A 12,385-nucleotide genomic window follows, 5' to 3' on the forward strand; every position below is an offset into this window, starting at 1 on the left:
CAAGTCTCTAGAGGCTGGTTTTAAAACGTTAGAGACGTCTTCACCGCTTTCAACAGAAGTCAGCTGGTCAGTAGAAAACAAACTATGAAATAAAATGATCCATAATGCATTTATTTCTGTTACAAACTGTCAACTGGTGGAAATAGCGGTTTTAGACTTGTCCTCAACGAGCGCTGCAACCAAGGGTTTGTGGTGGAGGCGAGTTGAAGAGAGATTGAAGAGGGAGCTGCGTTATAAAGTTGAGAATCAGAACTACAATATATGAAATATATTTTGATAAATGTTATGAACATGCAAGATAAAAATATATAACAATTATTATTAATTAATTTTGTATTGATGGGAGAAAAATGTATTAATTTAGTATAAAACAACCCAATTATAATGAAGAAACAATTTCAAATAATGGCAAATATTTGTCTGCTTATATACTAAAACTTTCAGGGTTTTGTAGCGTATGGTTTAAATTGTAGTCTTAAATTGAGCTAATGTTACCACATTTAAAAGAAAACACTGTTACACACAATCTGTCATGTTCAAGTCCCCATCCTGACCATACCATCCCCCACTCTGGCCATGCCTTTTACCATGTGGCGAACATGAGGGGTGTGTTTAGGGTCCCCTGCGTGTCCAGGCCCTCCTTACATTAGGTGAGTTTGACATGGTGTGAACTCAAATATCAACTGAACAGATAAAGAGCACGCTGACATGCACAAGCATATACAGATATTTTGATGAATGTTATGAATATTTATTATAATTATTAATTTTTGCTAATGAGGAAAAATGTATCCATTTAGTATGTACACTTTGTCATTGGCTTAATTTTGAGGAAAAAAACTAACTAATAATAAATTAAAAAATAATTATTTTTTATTTCAAGTTAAGCCAAAAGCATTTGTCTGTTATATGCTGAAAAGATTTCAGGGTTCGTTTGGTTTAGATTGCGGTCTCAAATTGAGCTACTGGCGCGTTTAAAAGAAAATACTGTTACACACGTATGTCATGTTCAAGTCCCCATCGACCACGCCCATCCCCCCACTCCGGCCATGTGGCAAGTGTGTGTGCGGAGTCCCCATGGTGTCCAGCCCCTCCCCTCACGTGGCTGTGAACTCTGCGTCAGATCTTCACTGCATGGACGAGAGCAGGCTGGAGTCATGGATCAGGGAGATGGTGAGTCTAAAATTGATTTTACTGCCATTTAAACCGTTTACAATTCTGTTTAAAAATAGATTTGTACTGTTATCACATGTAAAGCAACTCTTATAGATTAATTTGAAAGTAAAATGTTAGAAGGCTAACTTATATCTTGTCAGCCAAATAAGTTAATGCTAGCTAGTTTAATGGCAGCTAACATTACAGTTTATAAACCAACACCATCTTAGTTTACAGTAAATTGTGCCGTCGTCGTGTCAAATGGAAACCTTAGTTTAGGACAGTAGCAGGTGTTGTTGTCAGGACCAGGTCAGCCATTTAGTAACGTGCACATGCATGCCGTGACCTGTCGCCATTTTGCAACTTTTTACCATACGTGTATGTGTGGGGTGGGGGTTAAACAAAAGTATAAATCAAGAGAGATGGCTGCAGTAATGTTAAATGCACTGATACTGAGCTGAAATGAAGTGTGCTGCAACATGTGTCTTGCAGTCAGAATCAGATAGTGCTGTGTGTGGGGGTGGGGGGTGGGGGGGTGTTGAGTGAGAGGGAGTGGTGACTACAGAAGGAGAGGTGGCTGGGGAACTATTTTCTCCAGAGAGATAAATATATTGTACTTTTCCCATATAAAAAAACATCCTATCAGGTTTTCTGGACTAATATTTGAAAGTTTTGTGGTGTTATTTGGTTTATAAGCTTGTATTGTAATCTGCACATTTATTTATTACACATTGAGCATTAGTATGGCTTAAGAAAGATGTATAATGTTGAAAGCCCCTTTAGACTCAAAGTTTTCATTATTTCATCAGACCCAATTGAAAATATAAATTTTTGTTCATATTAATTTATCGAAAATATGGACATACAGTGTTATACTACCTCTCTGATGGTGCATGTGACACGTACTGCCTAATCTACTGTTAATAAACTGGAGAAATGCAGCTAAAATGTGTGACTAATATGATATATGATATGACTTGCAGGAAGAAGATTTGACAACCATTCATGGTCACTGTGACAGCCCTTTCAATTCTTCAGGTCAGTAAAGTGATAATTAGGACAACTCGTAATATGAATTTGACTTAATGATCTCTTTTTGGTTATTTTGCTGCTACACATTAAATGTCTGCTATAGAATGTTTGTTTGGAAATATTGTCATGGAAATCAGTGTTGGTTTGGTGCATGAGACTCAGAAAGTTGATGTGTTGCATGGCAAAGGCTCGATTTGTCTGAGTATTCCACCTGCATTTTTGTTGATAAATCCAACTTTCTGAGTCTCATGCGGGGTTATCTCTGCCATTATAGAGCTTAGGGGCAGCGCCAAAGCGTATAAACATAAAAACAATTTGGACATCATCTGGACTGCAAACATAGACTGTATAGAAGCCGATGAACAGGAGGGGCTCCTGCTTGTTGTCTTCTGGACACGTGCTGTATGATGGACACAAACAGTGTCACAACCACACACCATGCATGTTGCACACGCAGCCCAGGTACAGCCCACACATTAGATAGTGTGTGGTGGAAAAAGAGAGGTGAAAAAGATAGGGACTTGTGTTTGTCTGTGAGTATAAAGTTAATAATCATTTGCATAATAGATGTGAATGTAGAATTTTAGTCTGTGTACAGTATATCTGTTGGTAATTGCTATAACTCCTCAAGACCAAAGCCAAGTTCCGTGTCCTGCTTGCTACCTGCTGGTTTAAAGTGAAAACGGTTAGCCAGCCCGGCACAGAAACTAGCGACAACTTTAGCTAAGGTTCACTCACCAACCGTGGGCTGACCTTTAAGGTGGACAAGCTATTCTCATTTTAGTGACAAGCTCCTCCAAGTTTTGCTTCTAATGATCTTTCCCTAGCTGCAACCAACAACAACTCGGCTAAGCTTTTGCAAAAATAACTGTTTAATGACATCACCAATATGCAAATGAATGTGTGACGTCATTGCACCTAAGCGCTCTGAAATCTCAGGGAAAACCCTGTCATGCACTGTCACACATCAAACAATGCAATGTATGAAACATCCTCAACATTCTATGGCTGCCATCTTATAGTTTACCAAATGAGATTACCCTGATGCTCTATAACGTTTCAATTTGATCTATTTAAGTTCTGTTGTAAACATTTATCTCCTGTCATATCTTTACTAATGACTATAACCCCATTAACACTCTCTGACAGTGCCTTAAAGAAATAGATACTTGGATGTCACAGAACTTCCTCCAGCTTAACAAAAATAAAACTGAGATGGTAGTTTTTGGAAATGAGGAGGAAAGATGCAAACTTTCTACCTTGCTTTAAAGGAAGGGCTTAATAGCAAAAGAAAGTGGTAAAAAAAAACAACCTTGGTATCCTTAAATTTTAGCAGTCACATTAAAACAGTCATAAAATCATTATACCTTCATTTTAAAAATATCAATAAACTAAAAGAATATATTTCAAAGGAGGATCTTGAAAAAAATCATACATACTTTCATTTCTAGTGGGATTGATTATTGCAATGTGCTGGACTCCTAAAAAGACTTTAAAACCTCTCCAAATGGTACAGAATAGTGCAGCCAGGATCCTTACTAAAACAAAAAGAACAGATCATATTACGCCAGTCTTAAAGTCCTTACACTGGCTCCCAATTTAATACAGAATTGATTCTAAGGCTCTTCTGTTAGTTTTAAGACACTAAAGGGGATGGGACCTTCCATGGGAACTACCTGCATGACATATTCCAACAACATTCTCAACCAAGACACCTTAGATTAAAACATAAGCAACTACTACTGAAACCTACTGTCACAACAAAACAGGGGAAGCAGCTTTTAACCACTATGGTGTCGATCTTTGGACCAGCTTCCAGAGAACATAAAAAATCTGAACTTGGAAATTGAGATCGTCACTCATAGAAAACATTCTCAAAACCGTGATCTGAATGTAATAACACTAATTCACAAATGTGTAGATTTATTTTACCATAGATACAATGACAGTAGCAAATTTGTAATGCAACATTTACTGATTTTTATATATTATTATTATTTATATTAAATAATGATGGGTAAATGTTGCATTACAAGTTTGCAGCTATCATTGTATCTGTAAAAATCAATCTACACATTTGTGAAATTCTTTGTGTGAATATTTTTCAATAGGTGGACCATTTTCTCTCACGTTTTGCACCATATTTACCTTCATAGTTATAAATTACTGCGGCAAGGCAAAAATATTAGCTATTTGTTTAAATGTTGTTTTCCCTGTGTATGTATTTTTAAAGTGGAAAATGTAAACAGTCCAACAGCTACCTGTAATGACTGCCTATAACTGCACCCTCAATAATAATGTGATCATCAGCTACAAGTTTATGAGAAAAGTTCAGCAGCATCATAATTCAATTAAATTTTATTTATAGTATCAAATCATAACAAGAGTTATCTCGAGACACTTTACAGATTAGATCTAGACCACACTCTATAATTTACAAAGCCCCAACAATTCCCGAAAAGAGCAAGCAGTTCGACAGTGGCGAGGAAAAACTCCCTCTTAGGAAGAAACCTCGAACAGCACCATAAGAAGAGCTTTAGCTAGTAACATTAGCATTATGTTTTATTATACTTAGCAACTGTAATCATTCAGTCACAGCATTCTTGCCATAGGCCCTCATACATGTTATCGGTTCATTATGGCTGCTGCTTAAACTCACGCCGTAAGTTAACTAGCCTGCAACACAAATCAAACATAGCTTACCTTTCTGTCATGCCAATGTAAACTTCCTACTTTTTAAGCAAACACACCTAGCAATCCCTTCCTCTCTCTGCATCATGTTTTTATTGAACAACATGGCATCATAACTGGCTTAAGTGGGCCATTGCAGGATGATCCAGTATTTAGCCTGAGTCGTAGGTTTCATATTTTTTTTTCAAGTAAGGTTTTGCTTTGTGTAAGTCATTGTATCATAGATTTTGTTTTATAAAATCACAGAGTTGTACATAATCTCAAGTAATAATAAGCCTACATGAATCCCACCATAATATGTCACATTTTCATCATTAGGTTAATCTGGAAAAAAATGTTTGTTAGGCTTTATCCATCATCATCATCAGTGTCAAAGATTACAGCTTTTAAAAGGTCACCAAAAGGTTGAGTAGAGTCAGTCAGTTTAGCAGGTTATACTAGGTACGTTAGATGTGGTGCATAGTAATACTAATATGGAATGTAGTGGGAGAGGAATTCTAAAATCAATTAGTTTTAACAGAAAAATTATCAATAAGTAAATGGCATACATTTAGTTTATCTAACAACAATAATTGTTTTTTTTTTTGTATTTGATCCCCAGGAAATGGACCAGAGCTCTTCTGACTCTACAGTGATCCTTGAACTAAGTTCCGTCCCTGAAAAGGAGGACATAAGTGTTCCTGAACTCAAGCGAGCAGAAAGTGTATTTGTAAGTTCACATACAATCCAATGCACAACTTGGTCTGACAATAACAGTAGTGGGGGAAATTGTCTTGGTTTTAACCTGTTAAGTCCGACGGACCTGGTACCGGTTCCACAGCACTAAGTGGTCGCAGCTATTGTAAATTTGCGCTTGTTTAAAACTCTAGGTTAATCACAGCCTCATTGAACTTTAAGACCCAACATCTTAAACTCTAGACCAATACTTTTCTGAGCCATTTTCAGAAAATATACAAATTTGGCTGACTACCACTGATGGGATTTGGCCTACTCCTCCGGTACTTAAATTTGGTCTTTAATGATATGGCATTTTTCTGTAATCAATAGTATTAAAGGAGAACTCCTGGCAATTTTTACATTAATCTTGCTATACCTACTGTATGTGAGTACCGTCGATAGCAACAAAATATGAGCCGATTCGGTGCTAGCAGCACGGAGCTAATACAGCTAACGCCCAGAGCTCCCACTCAGCTAAAACGGCAGTTTTGGGGGCATAAGATAAAGAGTGCCTTTGTGCCTCTTAACAGACACAAAATGCAATTAAAACATCTGTACAACATGAACAGGGCCCTTACATGACAACAAGATGCGTTAAGCAACTTAGCCATTGTTTAAATTCACCTATCCTCTTAGCTGCTAGCTAGCGTCTGGGATGAGTGAGTGTGTTCAGCCAGGAATATTATTAATATAATTATTTGGTAATAATCATCACACAGCAGTTCTGTGTGTATTTGTAACATATATATCCATTTTTGTGTGCGTTGGTGAGTAGGAGTCTTGCCAGTGTTGATTGTTGTGGTTTCCTTAGCCGGGCTAGCAGGCCCGTCCGGCGTCCTGCTTCTGCTTCCTTCCCGCCCTCCTGGCTTACCGGCCGACAACAATCCAACGAGCGCCCGCTGGTCTGGTGGATGTCCTCCAGAAGACCATTCAAGCCTTCGCTGCAAAATTTTTATTTCCCACCTCAGAAATGTAGTAGTAGTACTGTAAATGTACTGTAGTGATTATGACCATATTAGTGACTATGTAACTACATGGAAACGGACCAAATTATGTTTGCCTTGTACAGTAAAATAGTGTTACAGGCGGCTAGCTGTAGTCTCGTGCTAAAGTCCCGTTTGAATTCAGTTGTAGCAGGAAAAGGTAAACAGTGTGCAGGTTGGAGGAGCGTCGTGTGTGAAGAGTGAAGAGCGGAGGTGTTCACAAAGGAAGAAGCTTGGAGTAATGTAACTATGGAGCTAGAGCTAGCCTTCAGTAAGGCTATTACTGTACAAGAAACAGGCATCATTTGGCCCGTTTCCATGTAGTAACATAGTCATTAATATGGTCATAACCACTACAGTGCTCAATTACCTATTTTTGAGGGGAAATAAAATAAAAATTTTCACAGCAAAGGCTTGAATGGTCTTCTGGAAGACCTCCACCAGACCAGCGGGCGCTCACTGGATTGTTGTCGGCCACGGTAAGCCAGGAGGGCAGGCAGGAAGCAGAAGCTGGAACGCCGGCCGGGCCTGCTAGCCCGGCTAAGGAAACCACAACAATCAACACAGACAAGACTTCTACTCACCAACGCTAGATGGATCACACACAAAATGGATATAAATGCTACAAATACACAGGAACTGCTTTGTGATGATTATTACAGAGGCTGGGCTGAACACAAATGCATCTAGTTGTCATGTCCGGGCCCTGTTCATGTTGTACAGACATTTTAATTGCATTTTGTGTCTGTTAAGAGACACAAAGGCACTCTCACACACTTTATCTTATGCCCCCAAAACTGCCGTTTTAGCTCAGTGGGAGCTCTGGGCATTAGCTGCAGCAGCTCTGTGTTGCTAGCACTGATTTGGCTCGTTTTTTTTTTTTTCGTCAGTACTCACATAGGTATAGCAATCAAGATTAACGTAAAAATTGGTTTTGGACAATGATTTACAAAGCCATAAAAGTAATTGTGAATTTGCATGTGAGCTTAACTAAAAGGGATCTGGTCAGCTATGTACAAATGTCTCATGTTATTTAAGTAGTCCTATGTGATATAAAGCTGATTTTGTCAGTAAGTAAATGAAACTGGTACTTACTTGCAGCCAGATCAAGGCTAAAAAAGGAAGTGCAGTACCAACCAGGTGGTTGGTAGAGCATTGCTTGGTTTTTGCTAAGTAGTTGTTAGGGACTTATGGGGCTGAAAAATTAATCAAAAATATTATCAAAATCACAATATGGCCAAGTGCAATATGTAGATTGAAGAAACAGAGATACCCTGGCCTACAAATCATGTTTTTCAGATATAGGAAAAAAGACCCCAACAAAATATTACATCATCATGAATTTTAAATTTAAGTAAAAATGTATATTGTGACAAAAAGAAAAGCATTTATTTTTTTTCTCTCCGTATAGAGACGAAGCGTATTTAAGTCCCGCCCCCACCAGGGGGGAAACAGCTCTCTGCCCTCCGTTTACTTGTATTGTGTCAAGGTTTTCTCCTCTTTATTCCGTCTGCTAGCAAACAACAGAAACATGAGTAATCAGCAGGAAGAATGGGAAGACTGGAATCCTGACACTAAACTAAAGTTATGTCCAACATTACCTGTGTTAGCTTACCTTACAGACTGTAGTTAGTCTAAAACTGACATTTGGATATTTGACTTGTTAATAAAATGCTTGCTGCAAACGTAACATTGGGCATATTGTTAGCTTAGTGTCAGAATCCCACAGTCTAACCATTCTCTCTGCTGATTCCTCACGTATATATCCACTTTTGTCATCATAAAAGCTCAGTTTTTCGGTTCCACAACTTATGAAAACTTAGGTTCTGGGTTCTATACATTGTTGGTAATAAATATCACCACACAGCAGCTTTTAGGACTGTTTCGGTTTGCCAGCAGACAAAATTGAAGATGAGGCACCTTCATCCAATACAAGTCGATGTAGAGCGGAAAGATGTTTTCCTCTCTGGTGGGAGTAAGACGCGATGTGCTGTGTCTCTATTGTGCAGCCCTAGGTGGTTATGAGGTAACATCTAGCAACCATCTAGTTGCCATGTAGTCCCCTTGTAACAACCACACTTTTACAGTTTTTTTTCAGTCTAAATTACTTATTATTATTATTATTATTAGCACGACAATAGAAACCACCTAGTTACTACTGTCCAGACACCCATCATTTTAGATTTTTAATCTTTAAACTCTGCAAGCAATTTTACATTGATTGGCCTTACTTTTTGTCTAAGGTTCATCAAAAATGGCGAGAAAGAAGTGGAGCACAGAGGAGGTCCAGGCTGTGGAGAGCAATCTCATGGACAACATCAACTCTGGCAGGGTTCCTGGCAAAGCCCAGTGTGAAGCATCTATCAAGGGATCCTCAGAGGTGCTTAGGGAAGGAGCTGGAAGGCAGTTAAGTTCTATGTGAAGAACCGCATTGACACTTTAAAGCGTCTAGAAAATAACTAATGGAAATCTAAATTGTAATCACTGAACATAATTCTTTTTTTTGCCATCTAAGTTCTTCTACAATCCCACAACTAGGTACAGCGCTAACTTCAATTCAGCTCATATCTGAGCATGCAAAGACATTTTATTAAGATTGTTATAGCTCTTTTGTTTTCAAATTTAATATGTCAACATGCTCTGACTATTATTTCATTGAGTGATGTAATTTAAATTTTTATCCTAAAGAACATTGTGGTAGTGGGTCATGGGTGGTTCGAGAAATGGAGTTAGAGAGAGACACAGGTTGTAGAGAGAGTGAAAGGTTTTTAGAGAGACAGGTTTGCAGGGAGAGAGACAGGTATGTATGTAGAGATAGACAGGTATGTAGGAAATGAGAGAGACAGGTATGTAGGTAGAGAGAGACAGGTATGTAGAGAGAGACAGGTATGTAGAAAGGAGAGAGACAGGTATGTAGAGAGAGACCGGTATGTAGATTAAATAGTGAGACAGGTATGTAGATTAGAGAGTGAGACAGGTATGTATATTAGAGAGAGAGACTATGTAGGGAGAGATAGATGGGTGTGTAGAAAGAGAAAGTGTTCCTGAACATTTTTTAAAATAAGAAACCGAGGTAAAGAGAGAGAAACACGTACAGAGAGAGAGAGAAAGGTTTGTAGAGAGAAATCGAGGTCGGCAGAGACAGACAGGTTTGTAGGAAGTAAGAGAAAGAGGTGAAGGAGAAGGAAGCAAAGAGCCAGGACATATGAATTTGTATATGGATGAGTTGTGATAATAAAGTTAATCTGCAATGTAAACACCATTGCTTCTGTGGCATTTCCTGAATGAACTAGAATATATAAAGTACTACAAGTCAAAGGTTGGTTTGTTACAATACTGACAGGAAACAAAGAAAAATTAACAAAACAAGTACAAGGTGCAGGTGACTGCTGTCACTCACTGTCCCTCGATTTATGGAAGCAACACAGACTGCTGCCTGCTCACAGCTCTTAGTGTCTTCTCCTAGTAGGACTGGTAATTTAATTTAATCTGAGAGCTATAGAAAACCTTTTGGTTCTTATATATATTCTTTGGAAATATATTTTCCAAATGTTTATATATTTGACATGTTAAGTGAGGAAGTTTGGCTCTGTTTTAGGCTCACTAAGGGTGAAATCAGTGGAGAGCCTTTGCTCTACAGGGAGCCAGGTTTTCCTTTGTCACCTGTTTTCAATGGCAAGGCTGTGCGCACTCAGTCTGTACTGTGCCGATCCGTAACCATGCTCAAATAATCTGCTATGGTGTCCGGTTGATTTAGAGCAACAAAACATGTAGTTTTTAAACAAAACTACATCATCTATTGGAAAATAGATGATGTAGTTTTGTTTAAGCTGTGGTGTAATCTAGTTGAGTTGTTGGTTATGTTCCTGATGCTTTGGTGGAACAGGTTTGTGAACTCAGCTGGGTAAGCGGGTGTCCATTTTGTTCATCTCTTGGCACTTGATAATATGAGAGGGGGTCACTATGTTTAGATGTGTCCAAAATTTAATTGCTTATTTTTGGTTTTAAATTCTGATAAACTGGCCTAATTCAGCCTCTTTGCATTATATTTAGTTTTCCTCTCGACATGTAGGAGAAGCTTACAGAACTCTGCATGCAAGATAGTGTGTTATATTATTGATTCAATTCTTGTTTTGTAAGTGGACCGGACCCCCACCTCGCTGGTATGGAGTGCACTTGGTTCAAACACACAACTCAAATGAGTTTTAGCCAAATTCTAATTGGCATTTTGTTTTTACATTTTCGTACAGCATACAAAGTCCTGTGTTCATTAAAAAGTCATTAAAATGCCCTTTACATTACTTTCAGTAGCTTTGTAGAACAGTCTTGTGTCAAATATACACTAAAGCTTTTTGAAAGTAAATAAAAAAAAGCATGTATATTCTTTTATATGTTTATCAATGAGGGTATATAGGGTCTAAATATGATCAGCGGTTTTATTGTGATGTCAGTAGTCTGGAGTTTGAGTGGAGGATAGGGCATAGCAGGTCTGTTTGCGGAGCAGAGCTACTCTCTTTAAACCAGCTTGTCCACCCTTGCAGAATCAGAAAACATTTGTGACATTAAATGGCCAAAACAAACTTAAGACAGGCAAGAGGAGCATCAAAACATAAAAAACAAAAACCATGGAAGCGCCACCTGGTGGCTACTTTAATTATTTCACCTGTAATATACAACAACGAGTGATAAAAAGTAAATATGAGGTCTTTATAGCTGAAAAAAAAAAAATTTATATAATAGAAGGAGGAGTATTTCAATGGAATGGGGGTATAAATATTATAAATATTAAAAAGAATTTGCCATGTGTCCCCATAGGGTTGGTGAAAGTCAGGTTTGACCTTTATTTGTGAAATCCTAACATTTTAAGTGATTTTCAGGATCCCAGAAACAAAAAAGAAATTTTGGAGTTGAAACCATGTCTCTAGCTCATTTAGAAATAGTAGTTTTAGAAAGGGTCCCCATGGTCATTCGCTATGTCATGAGTCCTCACCGAGTAATAAAAACGGGTATGTGTGTGTGTGTGTGTGTGTGTGTGTGTGTGTGTGTGTGTGTGTGTGTGTGTGTGTAACCGGTAATACAGTATACTTGTGGGGTCCCGACAGCTTTGTGGGGCCAAAATGCTGGACCCCACAACTTTAAAGGGCTGTTTGAGGGTTAAGACTTGGCTTTAGGATTAGGGTTATAATTAGGTTAGGATTAGGGTAAGGGTTAAGGTTAGGCATTTAGTTGTGATGGTTAAGGTTAGGGTAAGGGGCTAGGGAATGCATTATGTCAATGACGGGTCCCCACAACGATAGTGCCACGCTGTGTGTGTGTGTGTGTGTGTTCTCTGCTGGTCTGGACAGTCTCTCACGGTTGAATTCAGAGGCCATAGACTGGAGTGGGGAGCTCTGACAAAAAAAAAAAAAAAAAAAAAAGTTTCTCTGCCATTGATGTGGATCGGCGAGCAACATCAGCAGGCCAGATGTGCATGCGTGTGAAGCTCTGGGTGAGGTGGGTGGAGCCAAAGGCAGGGCAGGTCCTCCCTGATTGGCTGTCTGTGGATGACAACATGGGTGATGTGTTTGGAGCAGAAGATATATCTCTCTCTGCTTTTCTTTACTTTCTTTTTTTCTCTTTCCTTATTTTTTTTTGCTCTCATGCAGAGTCCTGTGTGTTGGTCTTGGTCTGTGACGCAGAGGGGTTATTTTTGTTCAACTGCAAAGCGAACTCGGCTTGAAGCACACACACAAAAATATATATAATTATATTTGTCATGAGTGTAGGGCTGGGCGATATGGACCAAAAGTCATATCCCGATATATTTT

General features: G+C 38.5%; 1 long non-coding RNA gene across 1 annotated transcript; it reads left to right on the forward strand.

The window, feature by feature from the left end:
- Window positions 1–1,136: 1,136 nt before the first annotated feature.
- On the forward strand, window positions 1,137–8,962 carry LOC114569955 (uncharacterized). Its single transcript, XR_003694440.1, has 4 exons — window positions 1,137–1,173; window positions 2,139–2,193; window positions 5,480–5,587; window positions 8,822–8,962. It is a non-coding gene; the product is annotated as an uncharacterized LOC114569955 (long non-coding RNA).
- Window positions 8,963–12,385: the final 3,423 nt, after the last annotated feature.

The sequence above is a fragment of the Perca flavescens genome, chromosome 15, assembly GCF_004354835.1.
Source record: "Perca flavescens isolate YP-PL-M2 chromosome 15, PFLA_1.0, whole genome shotgun sequence".
Taxonomy (NCBI): Eukaryota; Metazoa; Chordata; class Actinopteri; order Perciformes; family Percidae; genus Perca; species Perca flavescens.